This window comes from Protopterus annectens, chromosome 8.part1, assembly GCF_019279795.1.
Source record: "Protopterus annectens isolate FY-2018-M chromosome 8.part1, PAN1.0, whole genome shotgun sequence".
NCBI lineage: Eukaryota > Metazoa > Chordata > Ceratodontiformes > Protopteridae > Protopterus > Protopterus annectens.
The window spans coordinates 262,469,599-262,487,796 of NC_056742.1; the positions used below are offsets into that span (position 1 = coordinate 262,469,599).

Here is an 18,198-nt window from a genome sequence, read left to right on the forward strand (position 1 = left end):
AGTAAAATTTGTGGACAAAGTAATGATAATTCCTAGTGAAGTGTAACTTGATGGGTCCAGGAAGGCTTGTTAACTAATTGGTAGGAATGATGAACATAATGAAAGATGCATCTCCTTTAAGAGCTACTCACCCTGACTTCTACTGAGAAAATGTAAACAACCGGCTTTATTTGGTGAACTATAGTTGTTCTGCATAAGCAACAAACCATATTCTGTAAACATCAGATTTGTTTAGCAAGATCACTGCAGGGTTAGAACTTTCTGGGAAACAGGTAAATGAATGCAGTGAATGAAACTGTAGATATGTACTTACCATAATGCTAGATCATTTCATCCTTGTCCATCTGATACAACTGATGGATTTTCAGGCCTCTTGCCAGATCTGTGCTGGCAAAACTTAATGCACCAGGACCAAGCTACTTTCATTTTTTTTTCTTTATCAATTCGATGACCAGGTTAGTTCCAGTAGGCTAGCAGCCTTTTTTCAAGACAGATTTGAGTTGGTATTTACACTATTAGGGGAAATTTGTCCAGGGCATTGGGGAACTTCCTCTACTCTTTGCAGTATGGGGAAGAGATTGGGTGTTACACATCCCAACTTCCTGTTTCCTGTCCAGGTGCGGAAGCAGCCAAGAGGAACAGGGGGAAAAACAAGGCAATTGGAAGTTAAATGTGTTGAAAAATGAAGTTGAAAAAAATGGTAAAATCACTACCAGAAATGTTTTCAGGTGATGTGGTAGAAGAAAAAACTTTGTCTGCTGATGGTGAAAAGATGGGGAAGGAGATGGAGCTAAATGCAGTGGTGGAGATGGATTCAAAAGAACATTTCCAGAAAAATCTATTTGAAACAGCAGAAAAATGTGTTATTTCAACCCTCCAGTCGGGAGGGTTGCAGGATGAGTGTGTGGAGGAGCTAATTAACCAGAGTGAGCCAAAAAGTGAAATTGCTGTATCTTAGAGTGACATTATGGAAAAACACAAAAGGGAGAAAAAGAAAAGAAAAACATCCAGAGAAGGTTCCAGACAAAAGGCTCTATACCTCAAACAGTGGATGGTGGAGCTAAGGAGAAGACAGAGATGAAGGAAGTAAAGAAATATATGTTCTTTGGGTAAGCAGTAAAAAAAGAGGCCTGGACAAATATGAGGTATGGGACAATGTTATTGCACCTCTGGGAGTAAAAGCTGAAGAAATAAAAGCTTTCATTTTTAATTAACAAATAAACTTTTTGTGACTTGTTTTTTTCAAACTGGCCAGGCTAAGGAAAACTTTTTGGGGGCCTATGAAAAAAAGAAAGCAGGCATTCCATGGTCAGCATATGTTATGCAAGTCTTTTTCAGGCAAACAAAAAAGAATCTCGATTCAGTTTAGAACTGAAGTGGGAGCAAAAGAACTGAGAGAATATTTGCTGACAATATGTAAAGAAGTGGTGGATGCTACTAAAATCTATGATGAAAGAGGATTATGGAGTGGGCAATGGGAATGTGGAATTATTTTAAAAATGGACAATAACAATGTGATAGACATACCTAGTATTATTAATGTGCATGGCAATAGAGGTTTTGTGAGGTACAGAGGACAACCAAAGACTTGTTATTTTTGTGGAAAAAGTGATCACTTGATTAATGAAAGCAACAAAAAAAAGATGTTATTTATGTGGTCAGACCGGTTATAACGCAAAGAAATGTGAAGTGAAATGTAAAAATACAGAATATTTGTGGTTAGAATGTGAGGCAGAAATACAAGAAAATGAAAATGAAGATGAAATCATACAAGAAAGTTAGAAAAGAATGCTATACAAGAATGACAACACAAGAAAAAAATAGAAATGGTATTTAAATTTAAAGGGAAATAAAGAGAAAGAAAAAGAAAGACAGATGAAACAAGTTCAGAAGAGTGGCATATAAAAAGGCAAGAAAAAAATCAATAGGAAGGAGTTAGGGAAAGAAAAAGAAAAGTTAAACATATAATGGTAAGCGAATAAGAAAAGTAAGGGATAAGAAGATTATTCTAATAAGTGCTCTATAAAGCTGAAAATATTAGCTTTGAATGAGAACAGTATGAAGAACATTAAGAAAGGAATTAGTATTTTACAATGGTGTGCTGCAGTAGATGCTCAAGTAATAGTAGTAGAAGACATCAGAATGCTAACAGAAGAAGAAGAAAGGGTACAAACAGAAAACTTTGGAACAGTACTGTTATTTGGAATATAGGCAAAGAAACATATTTAGGCATAAGTACACTACGCCAAGAAAATGTAAAAATATTAGATATTACAATAGTAGAACTGGGCCGAATAACAGTATTGGATATAATATGGAAAAAATATGTGTACAGACCAATAGCTTTATATGCACATGTGACAAAAAAGAAAGAAAAACAATGTTTAAAAGTATACCTAATTATGTCCGTGTTAACATGGATATAATAATGACAGATGACTAATTGCAACTTGAGAAATAAGAATAGTTGTGATGTTAACATGGTTACTGAAATTATGAAAAGTGGAAAATTAAAAATATGGGGAAATAAATTCTGGACTTGCAAAACAAATTAAATTAAGACAGAAATTGACTATTTTTTGGTATCAGAAGGCGTAAAAAATTATACAAATTTATTTATTTATTTATTTATTTTATTTTACATTTGTTGACCGGGCTAGTCCAACTGGATACATGTCCATGTTCAGTAGGGGCCCGGGGAGATAAGCTCCATTAAGCTAATAAAATGCAAAAGAATAATAGTGATTAACATCAAAGTACATGACAACAACAGACTAGAAAACAATTTACATGGGTATCTGATTAATGATATGTTAGCATTATAAATATAATGGGTTCTCTAATCATGTGGCGATTTGTATAAGAATTCATGAAAATGAGGGAAAATACTAGGAAAAGACATAAAAAGAGCAAATAAAAAAAAAATTAGATTCAGGAGAAAGAAAAGAAATTACAGAATTATGGCAACAACATATCAGTATGAGAAATTTTTACAAAACTGGAAAGGCCGCAGAAATACCTCACAAAGAGGATTACCGGCCTCAAACAGATGCCCTACACAGACCATCTCAAAAAACTCCAGCTTTACTCCATCGCATACTGCCTACTCAGAGGCGAGTTCTGCCTAACATACAAAGCTATGTCAAACCCAGAGTTGTTGGACATGCTCCACTTAAAGAAATCCCAATCCCTCTGAGCTACACACTCTAGGGATCTAAACCTTGTCACCAAAATAAACAGAACATGCTGGAGGGATAGATTCCTGTCCCAGAGACTTCCCATACTCTGGAACAAACTACATATATCAAACAAAGCTCTTCATTAGCACTCTTCAAGAAAAATCTTGATGACTGGATGGGAAATAGGAAATTCACTCCAGGGATCACCTCTGTGGCTCTGCTGAAAAGAAGCACAGGAAAATAATTTTCTTGGCTGGTGAAAGCCAGGGTACCTTTTTGGCTAGGCTTATATAGTCCCTAGGGCCAATAGCCTAGTACCTACCTATGAACTTATAATATGGTGGATTTAATTAAAAAAGAAATACAAAAAGTATTTTAGAATGTATAGAAAAAAAGGAAGGAAGAACAAATGGTATATAAAATATTAAGTTAAGAAATATTTACAGACTTGATAGAGAAAAAAATCATTTTATGAAAAAGAAAAAGAACTGTATAGAAAAAAATCAGGATAAGGTTGATAAATTGTTATAAAAGAAAAATGTTGCTTACAAGAAAAAAAGTAGCACCATACTCATGCAAGATAGTAAAAGAAGGAAAGATAAGAGAATTAAAAATGGGAAACACGTTAGAAAACAAGGAGAAATGCATGAAATAATTAAAAATATGTATTACATTTATGTAGCAAAAAAGAAGTTAACATAGAGCAAATGTATAATAGTGAAAAATTAAATAAGGAAAATAATGAATATTTGGAGAGAAAAATAAACATAAATGACTTGAATGAGATCATGAAAGATATTAATGCTAATTCAGCTACAGGTTTGGATGGAATTCAATACAGTTATGTATAAAGTAATTATGACTGGCAAAAAATGGTGTTTACAGAAGCTATAGAAGTAATGAATGAGTGGCTAAAAACTGGAATTAAGTAGAAAGAAAATTTGTGCAGGTGTGATAAAATTATATTGAAGAAAATAGATAATGATGAAATAAATAATTGGAGACCAATTACATTGAATAACACAGACTATAACATTTTCATAAAAATAGTTACTAAAAGACTACAATGTAAAACAGAAAGATTATATGATAAGAATTTGTTTGGGAGAAAAAGGAAAGGGGACTCCAGAACTATTATGGATAATAGGAGAAGTAATTGATATTATTAATAAAAAATGGAAAGAATAATTATGAATTGTGATGTCAGTAAGGCATATATTATTCAGTATAAAGCATTATTGAGAATTTTACAAGCAAACAACCTAAGTGAGAAAATATTACAAGTAATTAAATCAGTATATGAAAAGAATTATGTGAAATTGAACGTAAATGGTTGGATTGGAGAAAATCTGAAAATAGTGTGAAAGTGAAGAGTGTGGTATAAAACAAGGATGTTCTGCAAGCAGTATGATTTTTGCTATAGTCACGAAAACAGTAGTAATATAGCAATAACCCATGCCTGGGTGTGGGTAATGCGGGATTTAACCACGGTTGGCGTGGTTTGGTCCCGAGGGCGAAGCCCGAGGGACCAAACAAAGACAACCATGGTTAAATCCCGCATTACCCACACCCAGAGGTGGGTTATTGCTATTATACAATGACATTATTTAAGAAAAGAAATAATTACTTTTCTTAAATAATGGCATTGTATAATGCCTCTTTGCTGCCCTTCCGCAGCTGTCTGGTATTCCGCGGCAGTTCTGATGTACTGCGCATGCCTAGAGGTGGGTTATTGCTATTATACAATGACATTATTTAAGAAAAGAAATAATTACTTTTCTTAAATAATGGCATTGTATAATGCCTGTTTGCTGCCCTTCCGCAGCTGTCTGGTATTCCGCGGCAGTTCTGATGTACTGCGCATGCCTACGCAGTACATCAGAGCTGTGGGCAAAAGCAATGGAGAACGCAAGATCTCCATTGCTTTTTACTGTTTCGCTATGTTAAATGGGTTTAACATAGCGAGACAGCTTTAAAATAAGCAACAGAGATGTCCATTACTTATTTTAAAGCTGTCTCGCTATGTTAAACCCATTTAACATAGCGAGACAGGTTTAAAGCAACGGAGATCGCAAGATCTCCGTTGCTTTTTACACACTGTGTCGCTATGTTAAAGGAGTTTAACATAGCGAGACAACTTTAAAAAAAGCAACGGAGATTTGCGTTGCTTTTTTTAAACCTGTGTCGCTATGTTAAACTCTTTTAACATAGCGAGACAGTGTTTTATACTAACGGAAAAAGTCCGGGCAACTGGACCTTTTTCCGTTAGTATATTGAGGGATTTACAACGGGCACGCTGGTTGGGCTGGCCAATCAGCGTGCACGTTTTAGAGGAAGAATTGTATAATGGAAATTAATAACATGTTAATGAAATTAATAACATGGAGGATATAGAGTTATGGAGAAGATATAGTTACTAATAACATATACTTAATGCTGATGATATTATAGTAATAGCAAAAAATAAAATCTGGATGGAAAAATTAATGAAAAATTGAGTACACAGTTGAAAATTGGTTTAAGCATACATAGAGAGAAAAGCAAGGAATTTGGGTATAAAGGTATTATAGGAGGTGTGGAATATAATGAAAAGATTATCAATATTTTAGGAATCGTATTTGGAATGACAGAATACAGACATGAACAATGGGATAAAGTTATTAAAAAAAATCAAACCTGATTACATTCTGAAAGACACACAGGTTTTCATAAAAAAAGAAAGCACATTTAATAAACACTATAATAATAGGTAAAATAGTTTATATTGCAAATATATGATTCCAATGAAATACGAAAAAGAAATGATGCAGACAATTGTTTTCATTTATTTGGGAGTCAAGACTGAACCTGGTTAAGTGGGGTATTTTGTATATGAAAGATGAACAAAGGGGATTGGGGCTGATAAATCTGATTGTGCATGCAGCCTCTTTAAGCATGTATAAAGTACTAAAAGATGTAATGAAAAATAAAAAGTTGACAATAATGTATTGTAAATATAGAAAAATTTGGGAGTAAATTGAAATGAAAAAGAAGTGTTATTATTGAAGAAATGAAACAATTTTACAGTAAAATTGTACTGTGGAAATTAAAAAAGAATGTCATTAACATTATGATATCCTTTTATTTGGTGGATCCATGAAAAGAGTTAGAAATAGATAAAAAAAAGAATAATGAGATACAGGAATGATAAAAACATAAATAAATAAATAAAGAATGCAGTGATTTTTTTTTTGTAGAGGTTGTCCATGGGAAAATTACCAGTGGGGGCAAATATGCCATACAAGAGAAAACAGGACAGAATATGCAATAAATGTAAAGAACTGGAAACTACAGAACATTTTTCTAAAATGTGGGAATTCAAAAACTGTAGCAAGAAGTATGTAAACATGATTTGACTATAAGTTATTTAAATTTTGAAATGTTAAACATGGACATGATAAAGTATGGGTTTTATAGGACAAGATCCCAGAACGAAGCTAACAGAATGGACAATCACATTCCATGTAACATGCACTATATGGAATGAAAGACTTCAGATACAATGGAAAATGAACACTGACAAAACTCCTGGAAAAAATGTCATTTTGATTGTGGGTAAAAGAGGGGGGAATATTTAAAATGGAAATAATGTACTGAATGATGTTTAAATACGTAACTATTGTAAATATGTAAAAATATGAATTGTACATATGTATACAAATAAAAAAAATAGTCTTTTTGTCGTGAGGGGGACATTTTTGTGGTTGCAGTTCCTGCTTCTGTTTCTGGCATAGAGACTGCTCAGAGAAGCAGGGATGAAAGGATCCGGTGTTATGGTAAGTACATAACTACCATATCCTAATCATCCCATCCATTCAATTTGACTGACAGATCAGAATCCCACACTACTAAAAAAAAAAAAAAAAAAAAAAAAAAAATGGATGGAATCATGGCATGAGACCCTGGTGGACTGTGGCTCTAAATGAAGCTCTACACCTGGAAATCATGTCCAATTTGTAGTGCTTGGCTTGCATAGAACAGGATGATTATGCATGGAATAGACAAATGAAATACAATCAGCCAGTCAGCTAGAAAAGAGATACTTCTGAAACTTTAGTCTCCATACTGTTTGTGGCAATGGAAATAAAGAGTTGTGGATCCTTTCTGAATGGTTTTGTTTTCTTAAGGTAAAATCTTAATGTCTGCGCACATCAAGAGAATGAAGAATGTATTCTTCTTTGTTGAAATGGTCTAGGAAAATTACTGGCAAATAAATTAGTTAATTTAAATTCGAGGTGGTTGCAACCTTGGGAACAAAAGAACGGTTTGTGCATAATGATACCCTAATCCTTGTGAAAAAACAAATATGATGAGACAGGATAAGGCCTAAAGCTCCTCTGAAACTCTTCTATCTGACATTACTGCTACAAAGAACAGGGTCTTCCAAGATAGAAATTTCAGTGAGGCTGAAAATGCCAGTTCAGCAGGAGCCTTAGTTAGTGCTTTCAAGGAAAAATTAAAATCCAAAGAGGAACGGGTTCTCCTACTGGACAATGGAGCAGAAATGTTCCCTTTAGAAAAGCTTTACACTATCTGTAAGAAGCCAAACAGCATGAATCCACAACTTTACAAAAATTTGATATGGCAGCTAACTGAACTTTGATGGTACAAAAACTGATAACTAAATCAAACATGCAAACAAGAAAGGAAAGTATGGAACTGAAGCAATGGCAGGGTCTATTCCTTGATAGTCACCCAAATTGACAAATGTTTCCATTTCCTATAGTAAATCTATTGAACAGATTTATTTTCAGATACAGAAATAATGTGGAAAACTTTGGTAGACAATGAGGAATCTCTAGCCATTACTGGAATCAGAGAAACCAAGCAGTTAACTACAGGTTGTGCAGGTCCAGGTAAGATGACTCAAAGGGATGGGACAGGAGATTCTTTCAGGGATACTGAAGCCATGAGGGCTCCCTGATGTGAGGTTTCAGCAGGGCATACTAAATTTGCAATTCTGTAGAAATCTTAGCATGGGGGTGGATATAGTCATCTGGTGAGCCAATGCCTGACTACAGCATTCCTTGATGACTGCCCCTTTGGGGGAATCAAGGCAAAAAAGCTGTTCCATTTTGTATTGGTCAGGGATGCAAAGAATTCATAGTAAGGTTGACCCCAGTGGTTGAAAAACTGTTGAGCCACCACTGGATTGAAAGACCACTCATGAGGTATCAGAATTGATTTGCTGAACCTGTCAGCAAGGCAGAGAGTTCTCCTTGTAAAATGTGTTGCAATACAAAAGTAGTGTAATGCAATTATCCATAGTCTTATAGCTCCAATGAATAATGTATAGAATCTGGTTCCTCCCTGTTTGTTGATGTACCAAATGACATTCATGTTGTTATTCTGAAAAGAAATCAGCCCGAGACAAAAAATCCTGTAGTCCTTATAACAAAAGGAAGACTGCTCTCATCTCCAAGGTATTGAAGTTAAGGCTGGCCTTTTGTTGACTTCAAAACTCTAGGCCCATTCTACCCTGAGCAGAGTATACCCAAACCCCTCCTCAGAGAAGTGGCATCTGTGGTCACCACTTTTTCTGGAGATGACAAAGTGTCTTTCCAAAAGGAGGAAGGGGGAAGTAAGTTAGCAATGCAAATAAGTTTTGGATAGATGAGTGATCATCATTACAGAAGGATGGTCCAAAACTTGTGACTACTGTGCTCTGAGAAGCCAGCAAAAATTGCCTTATGGAACTTGGCAAACTGCACCATGAGAATTGAGGATATCATGATAAGATTTCTGGTGGAGATATAAAATGCAGAAAGGTCTGAATTTTCTTCTTCAACACTTGACTTCTCTTGTCATGGAAGACGCACAGTACACATGTTGTGTCTAGGCATCCTAAGAAGTAAATTGTCTTGGTTCCTTGCAGATTTGATTTATTGTAGTTTCTAGAAATACACAAAACAGAAAGGCAGAGCTGCAGCAAACAATCTCTGGCTTTGAGCAACGACTCTCTCATTGTGGCTGCAAGAAGCCAGTCATCTAAATAAGGAAACACACAGATCTCTGAATTGCGGATGGATTGTGACTACGACTATGCATCTGGTGAACATCTGGGGGGCTGTAGCCAGAATAAAAGGAAGGACTTTGAACTGAAAGTGACTACCCCCTTGACAGAAGTATAATATATCTTTCTGGAAGCTTTGGTTATTTTGATATGAAGGTAATTACCCTGAAGATCCAAAGAACACATCCAATTGCCTGCCTGAAGACAAGGCAGAATTTCTTGCACTGTGATTATTCTCTCTAACCTGTGAAACAAAAATGGATGACCCGACATGTGGGGTATTTGTGGACACCATAAAGTTGTCTGCAAAGCCACAAACGTGAAGCCAGGCATGACCCTTGTATCAATGCCTGAGCCTGTGGCAGAGGCTGCACTGTTCATGAGCCACATGAAGAGCTTTGTGATGGTCAATATAATGCCTAACTTGGTTTCTCTCTCTCTCTCTCTGCAGTCAGGCATGTGAGGCTTCTTCAAAAAGTTAAAGCTTGCTCCATCAGATCCCTTTGGAAGTGGTGTATGTAATTTGAGGGCCTAAGCACGAAGGCTCCTTAAGCATACACATGCTTCCTCATTGTGTCCGAAGAACTAGACTCTGTTGAGTGAATGGACCATGGCTTTATTTTCTGTCAGCTCTTTCTTAGTCACAGCAGACACAATATTAGAGTCAGTCTTAGGATTCCTGAATCAAAACAGTTTGTCCTTTAAGGGTGGGGGTCTGAGTATTTTATCACATTGTGGGAAAGAAAGACTGAAGAATCTGGCTCCTGCCATGCCCTCCTCGCAGGCAAATCAATCAGGAAGTTGGCAGGAGGTATCACCAAGTAGTACAGGGTGCCAAGCAATACACTGCAAAGACAACTTCTTCCTGAAAGGGTAGGTCTGTCACACAAAATCCCCTCTGATACATTAATTTCAAGATCTCACAGAATATGGTGGACTGTGGAGAATCCTCTCAATCATCCAAATCAGTATCTGATGTGACAGACACCATAGGGAAGTCAGTATATGCCTCTTTTACATGTCCAGTTATGTCTATTATGGTCAAGTCAGACTACTAAGAAGACACTGACTGAAACAGTGCAGATTTCTTAAGATTGTTTCCATGGATCTAACCTTGGGATGCATGTTGTGGCTGAGATACAGAAGGCTGGGTGTCCTTGTGTGGAACCCAAACTGAAGAAGCCTACAAAATCTGTTCTCGAACTAGAAGCTATAATCTTGCCAGTAACCTTGAAAGCTGATCCTACATTTGCTGGATCTGAGGAGCCTCACTCGAGTACCTGCACTAATGAAGACAACCTCGAGATCAACACAGTGGATGACTTCAAGAAGGTGACCTCTGCTGATATTTCAAAGGCTGTGGTCTCTCATACTTAAAGAAGGGGCCACATAAGATGGGTTCTGAGACTATGCCAAAGCCTTGATATCAAAGTGTGCATCCCAAGACCCACTTGACTCTGAAGGCCTCTGCATCAAGTGTGTTGGATCTGGAATCTCGGATGCTGACCTGAGAGGACCAGTTTTCCCAGAGAAAGCTTGCTTCTGTGGGTGTACTGACTCCAGGGATGCTAGTGCTGAAATATGGATTAGTGGAATAGCTAATATGGGGGAAAAAGTGCCAGACAATCACACCTCTTGGGGGGGGGGGGGGTTGACAGGGCACCTATCTCAATCTGGGATTTCAAGAAAGTTTCCCTGATGCATTCTTAGTCTACATCTGAAGAGCTCTGAAAAGACCTGAAACAACCAAATGATGCAGTAGATGGTGGCAAAGAAGGAAAGTGAGGGTTCTTTCTCAGAAGTCTTACTTAATAAATGATTCAAGAACCTATCTGAATCACTATCGGCCCTGAAACAACTGGAGTCAAAACAGAAGTTTTAATAGGTGCCAAAGAAGAGGTCGATTCCAACCTCAGTACTTTTGGATCCCATGTGTCAGTAGGTTTATAGGTTTTCCTTATTCACTGACCCTTTCCCTTACTTTTAGATTTGTCTTTGTCCTTATCTCTCTCTTGGTTCCCTATTAAATCAATGAAAGTTTAGGTTGTCAAAATGCTAAACACTGGCAGCTAAACTCTGAAACTGCAAAATTGCGAACAGCCACCTAAGCAAATTCTCTCTCAGGGGAAAAAATCTGCTTGGCCATTACCGAGAATTTGCCCTTTTCCTCGATGTACAGCAATCTTGGAGTTAGTATATTTAGTTAAGGGGGTGAAGCCCCCCCACTTAATTAAGTTTAAAGGTTTTTCGGGTGTCCGTCGACCAAGCGAATTTTTCGCTTAGGTGACCGCTCGCGGTTTTGCCGTTTCAGAATTTAGCTGTCAATGTTTTGCTTTTCAACTAGTTAAACTTTCGTCGATATAATAGGGAAGCTCTCTCTCTCTTTCCTGGGCATGTCTGCATCAATGTCAGGAGGAAGAAAACCTTTCAAGACTAACTTATTCCTTTGGTCTGATAACACATGTAGACCAAAGGACTTGCAAGCTGCGCATTCCTGAGTTAAGTGTTTTACCAATACATAACTTATGTGTCTTGAAGAGGAAATTTTATGCCGACATTTTGAGAATTTTCAAAAGCTCGTCTCCTTTCCATTTACTGAAGCTCCCAACTACCACCAAAGGCAATAAACTGTATACACAATTGTAAATCTATAAGTTTAACAAAGATATACACCAAAGTGAAAATGTGCCAAAACTAAGAAAGATGGATTTTTTTTTAACTCTATATAACAAATGATGGAACAGCGAAGGCCAGATGCTAATGCGACTGAACAAATAAGGTTATAAAGAGCTCAAGGATAAATAGTACCACAGTAACAGCAAAAAATAAAATATCTAGATATTATTTTGAAAATCCAGTTTTAGATTTGAAAAGTGGAGCACTTAGCTTAGTCATTGTGACCTCTATCTGACTGCAAAAGTGGCAAACAAGACATACGATGCTTATAGGAACAGGTGCATTATGGGATGGGAAAAATTAAAGGAGCTTTAGATTGAAGCACTAGTTTTTGCTGGTTTGGATCTGACAGGTGGCCTAATGACCCATCAGTCGGATCAGACTGACTGGATGAATATGATCATAAATTCAGAGATCATTTCAAGCAAAATAATGGGGGACTACACTAGAAGAAATTATTCTTATGGGAAAAAGTATAAGGTCCAAATGCCCTGACAGGGATTTAACCTATTCCTGACTGAATTAGCATTTCCGAAAAATAATACTCCTGAAGTTAAATGCATTTTACATGAAGATACACATTTAAAAGCAAACAGGCAATCTCCAAATCAAATTCAAATCCTAAAAGTATTATTTTTTTTTAATTTACTGACTCAATTCTACGTCCTGTAAATCGGATCATAAAATGAAGACGAGCAGAAGTGCGAGGTGGCAATACCATTGCAGTATTCCCCTTATTCAGAGTTACTGTGATATCAGTTAGTAGCTGTAGAAGTATAAGTTAAAGGGGAGCAAAGCCCCCTCCCCTCCTGCAAAAAATGCGCCATTTGTAGTTTACAATTAAATTTACTGATTGCATTTCTGGGACTTATTTATATCATTAGGCCACAAATCCTGAGAAGGTAAAGGAGGCTAAAAGGGTGAATGAATACAAACAATCGCTTACATTTTTTTGTCTCCTTGGACCTCACAGTACTGGCCTAACTCCTCAGTACTCCACGTCCATGCTGGGTCTACCAGCCATCCTTCTAGCCTCTGGATTATTCTGGTATTTACTGAGGGTGGTTCTGGATCCCAATGACATCTGGGGGCTTAGCCATCTGTGCTTCTATCCTGTGGGGGTTCTTTTTATATGCCCTAACCACTTTTCCCTTTTCCAACCCCACATGCTCATCAACTACATACGAGGGCAACTCCCCTCTATTGACCACACCTCACTTTAGGGGAATCATCGACAAGCTCCCTCCCTCCCAGTCAGTTGCATGAGCTGTTAACAGAACCCAGATTGGCTGGGTTGTAGCTGGGGCTTTAATCCACTATGCCACCAGAGTGGCTTCTTACAGGAAGATTAATCTTGGAATTGGAAACGCACCAGAAATTCTGCTCCCTCTATAGAGCCAAAACCTGACAGATGATGCAAGACAAAACACTAGCATCTGTCTACCTTCTTCTATCCCTACTATATGCCTCAGTACAGAGGAAGGAGGATGGGAAGGAACATTGCAACAGTGATCAGTAGGATCATAGGATTAGATGAGACTACTAGGCTATTAACCCAGAGGTCATTTTAAGCCTAGCCATTTCATCCCAATACAATACCATGAAAATGCTAGTCAATACCCAAGATTGCATTTAGTAACGACTGCCCATGTCCAGGAGGGTTGTATAGTGACAGGGGACTTTAGTCAGTCTGTGTAAGGCACATACTGGAGTCCCTTGGTCTTCATTGTTAGAAACCTTTGAGGTCTCTCCAGTTGTTGCAGGTGCTTTGTACAGTACATGCCAAACTGGGCATTATACTCAATTAGAGGTCAGATTAGTGTTGTGTATAGAGGGGTTATAACCTCTTTTGCTCTTGAGGCAATGCCTTTACTAATCAAGTGTGCTAAGTAGAAAGCCTTCCTCACTACAGTAGATACATGGTGGTCGAAGTTAAGGTTGCAGTCAATTTGTGATCCCAGGTTCCTTACCACTTTGTGGGTACTTAGGGTATTATTGATTTGACAGTGTGAATGGACACTGTTTGTGCTGAAGGGAATGAAGATGCATTTCTTTGTATTCAGTCTGAGACTGTTACTAATACACCAATCATTGGTGTGTGAGAGAGACACTCCTGGAGTATACTGACCTCATTCAATGATTGAACCTAGTCTGCAGTTGTCTGCAAACTCGGTTAGTCACAACCCCTTAGTTTTGACCTGAACTTCTGAGAAGTATATACCAAATAGTAGGGGACCCATCACAGACTCCTGTGGCATCCCACTGGTAACAGGTTTGCTGATTGATTTGGAGTCACACACTTTGATAGTGTGTGTCCAGTTTGTGAGTCACTTGGCAAACTATCTTACAATGAAAGGGTCTACATTCAGTTTACTAAGTTTATCATTAATGCCTGAATGTGGAATTGTATCGAAAGCCTTTACCAAGTTGAGGTATGCTGTGTGCATAGATTTGTCCTTGTCAGTGCCCCTGGTCACATTTTCAAATAAGTCCACCAGATTCAACAGGCAGGATCTGACCTTAATGAAACTGAATTTGGGGAGGATCCAGGATATGGAGGTCACCTATGTCTTTATTTATGAAGTCCATAATGATACATTCCATGGCCTTACAGATGAGGCTGGCCAGGATTATGGGTCTATAATTCCCCAGGTCTGCTGCTAGGCCACCTTTGTGGAGAGGAATAACTGTTACTGTTCTCCATTCTGCAGGAACAAAGTCTGTGGTTAGGCTATGATTGAAAAGGGTACTTAATGGTGATGCTAGTTCATGTTTTAGCCTGTTTAGAAGGCAGCCTGGGATGTCGTCTGGTCCCATAGAGACTGTAATTTTTGCCTTTATCAAGGCTTTCAGGACCTGCTCTTCCGATATGTAGCGTTGGGGGGGGGGGGTTGTGGTAAGTTAGGAGGGGATAAAGGAGTGAAATTTTCACCAAATCTATCCGCTAGCAGGTTTGCTATCTCTGTGGTGTCAGTGTGTGTGATACCATTAGTCACTAGTTCTGCACATGCTTAAGTCCTACTTTTTAGGCTACATACGTAGCTGTAAAAGGCCTTATGGTTATCCTTGGTTGTACTTGCTAAGTTTCTCTCAAAGGAGCCCTTAGAGGATTTGACAAGTTGTCTTATTTGCCTGTTCAGGCTGAGGAGGGTGCTTTTCCACTGTTGGGGCATTGCCTTTGTTTTCTTGGACAGCAACTTTTTGTGTTTACTGTAAAGTTTGTTGATGCTGGATGTCCACCATGGCAGCTTGTTTTAGTTAGGGCTCTATTATGATTAAGTTCTTAAAAACTATAATACATCCTGACAAATCACTTTTGCAGTATTCCTGACATATGTATATACGATTCAAAAAGCTGAAGTAGGTGGGGGGGGGGGTTGGTTAATGAGTATATGAGCTGTCTAGCAGTCCAGACAGGACAGACTTTGCAAAAGAAACCCTGGACCTGGAGAAAGCATCAGTTGGTGAAGGTGTGTACAGAGAACAAAGTAGCAGCTTTCAAGACAGTCCTGGCATCCACTCCTTTTTCAGAGGCTCCTGAGGAAGCCACTGGCCTAGTGTAATAACCAATTAGGCAGGAAGGCAATGACGTACCATAGTGATAATAGCAGGAGGAGATGGATTTTGAGATCCAAGTTGTAGCAGTTTGTTTGGAGACCTGCTAGTCCAGTTTAGGGCTCATAAAGGATACAGACAGCAAGTCAGTATTTCTGAAGGATTTAGTTTGGCCAGATATAATCTCAGTTGTCTGTAAATGTCCAGAAAATGTTGGAGTCTTTACTTCTTATTTTGAGGGTGGGAAAGACGGTGGGTAGGTGAACAGCCTGAAGGAAGGACAGCTTGTTCACTACCTTAGGCATGAAGGATGGATTAGCCTTGACAGTCACCCTGCCCTTGTAGAAAGTAAGAAACAGTGGAATGACCATAACAGTCTGCAACTCAGAAACTCTCCTAGCAAAAGCGACAACCAACAGTAGAACAGTTTTCCAAGTGCAGAGTTTTAAAGTGGCAGAATATGCCGGTTCAAAGGGATGTAATGTAAGCTTTTCCAACACAAAATTGAGATCCCAAAGAGGAGAGATGGGTTTTGTTGGTGGGTTAAGCTGCAGGATTACATTCAGGAAAAGCATGGCCTCCACTCTTGTCAAAAGAGGGGGTTGAGAGGCAAGCAGGCATTGATGGCCAACAAGAGAGCTTTGACAGAAGTGTAAGCCAAGCCTGAATTAAGTAGTTTATAAAGATATTGTAGGGCAGCATGAACCTGTGATAAGACTGGGTCCTGTCTGTGTTTACAGAAGTAATATGAAAATCTTTTCCATTTAGCTGTCTGTAGGACTTGAACAACCTCCTCAGAGAATAGCTGCCTTTGAGGGATCAGAATCTTATTATCAACAGAGTCAGGCTGAGAGAAGAAATATGTTGGTGGAGAAGAAATCCTTTTAGTTGACTGATAAGGTCCAGTTGCAGCAGTATTTTTCTGTAGTTTTCCTTTGTCAGGGGAAATAGCAGAGGAAACCAATGTTGTCTTCACCAGAAGGGGGCCAGCAAAAGGAGCTTTGGTGCCTCCTTTTATGCCTTTAGAAGAATTTTTGGTAGTGGAGGGAAGGCACAGAGGAACGTCTCTGTCCATTGGAAAAGGCATCTGTCCTCCAAGTAGAGAGACAAGGTTCCCTGATGTAGAAATAGTACAGCTGATGGTTGGTTGGTGAGTTCCATCTGTGGGGTGCCCCACTGATGAGTAATTGCCTGGAAGACCTGTCTTTTCAGAGTCCATTTGTGGGGAGCTTCCAAGAAGCAGCTTAAGGATTCTGCCAGCATATTGTCTTGTGAGGGAATGTATGTGGCTGTGAGGATGACGTCCATCTGGGTAACTAAATTTCATGCCTCCTGTGCTAATCTGCACAACTAGTAAAACCTTGTGCATCCCTGCTTGTTTATGTACCATATGACTGTGGTGTCATCTGTGTATAGTAGGAATAGTTCCAGTTTTCATAGGTGGGAAAAAGTCTGTAGTGCTTGCAGAAAATCCTTCATTTCCTTCAAATTGATGTGTTCCTTCAGGAACAGTGATTGCCATTTGCCCTGTAACTAGGGTGGTCCTGCCCATGCCCCCCATGCCTTGTCCAAGGCATCTGTGAGAATTTCTTGAGGAGGATGGGTGTGTGTGTGTGTGTGTGTGTGTGTGTGTGTGTGTGTGTGTGTGTGCGTGCGTGTGTGTGTGTGTGTGTGTGTGTGTGTGTGTGTGTGTGCGTGTGTGAAGGAAAGTCTAGACTGTCTTTTTCCTTCCAGCAAAAGTACCTCCTTTTTGAGGGAAGTGAGGAGAGGGATCATGATGTCCTGGAGTGCCTGTGTATTTTGATGTAATAGTACGCATCCTTTAAGTCCACTGAGTACATCCAATCATCCTTCCGCAGCAGTGGAAGAATGGACTGAAACATCACCATTCGGAACTTTGCTTTCTTTACAAACCAGTATAACTTGCCCAGGTCCAAAATGGTGACAGATCACCCATTTTTCTTTGGCACTAAAAAGCGAAAGTAAGTTACGAATCCTCTCTGCGCAATTGGGACCTCTTGGATGACTCTTTTTTGCAGTAAGTTTAGAATTTCTTCGACTGCAAACTCCCTCTGACTAAGTGGAATGTCGGGAGTCTCTTTGAGCTCTCCGAAGTAGAGTTGTGAAAGGGAATTGTGTAACCTCTGGATATGATCTCTAACACCCACTTGTTTTGAGTTATATCAGTCCAGGCGGCGGGGTGTAAGAAAAGCACCCCCCAACTGCCTCCAGAGATGAGCCGTTGGGCAGCACTTTGGGAGCACTGAAAAGGTTTATCAGAGAAGGGCTCACTGAAAGCCTGAGTTTGCGGACTCCTCTGCCTCATGGGTGGCGTCTCCCATTAGTACTTCCTCCTGTACCCCTGGAGGAAAATTCCCCGTGTTGATCCTGAGAAGACCCCTGGGATTTACAGAACCAGGTCTCCTTTCCACTGCGCTGATTTCTAGAAAAGGTGCGCTGCGGAGTGGAGATAACCTAATCCTAATGGCAGACAGAGTCTTCTCTTTCTGTTCGCTGTGGGTCAGGGTTTCTTTGACTGATGGACCAAAGAGAGAGCATCCAAAGGGGATGTTGACAAGGGACACGTTAAAGGGCTCCACAAAATTACAAAGCCTCATCCAGGCATTTTTGCAAATAATGCCTGAGAGGGCTGCCCTAGAGGCACCCTCAGTGGAATGGGAAATCACCTCATGGATGAACTGGATAAGGAAAAAAGAGTAGCCAGTTATGGGGAGA

At 38.9% G+C, this 18,198-nt stretch overlaps 1 protein-coding gene across 2 annotated transcripts in view; it reads right to left on the bottom strand.

Moving 5' to 3' along the window:
- FANCA (FA complementation group A) overlaps nucleotides 1-18,198 on the bottom strand; it is a 2,214,801-nt gene that overhangs the window by 250,247 nt on the left and 1,946,356 nt on the right. The window lies entirely within an intron of this gene.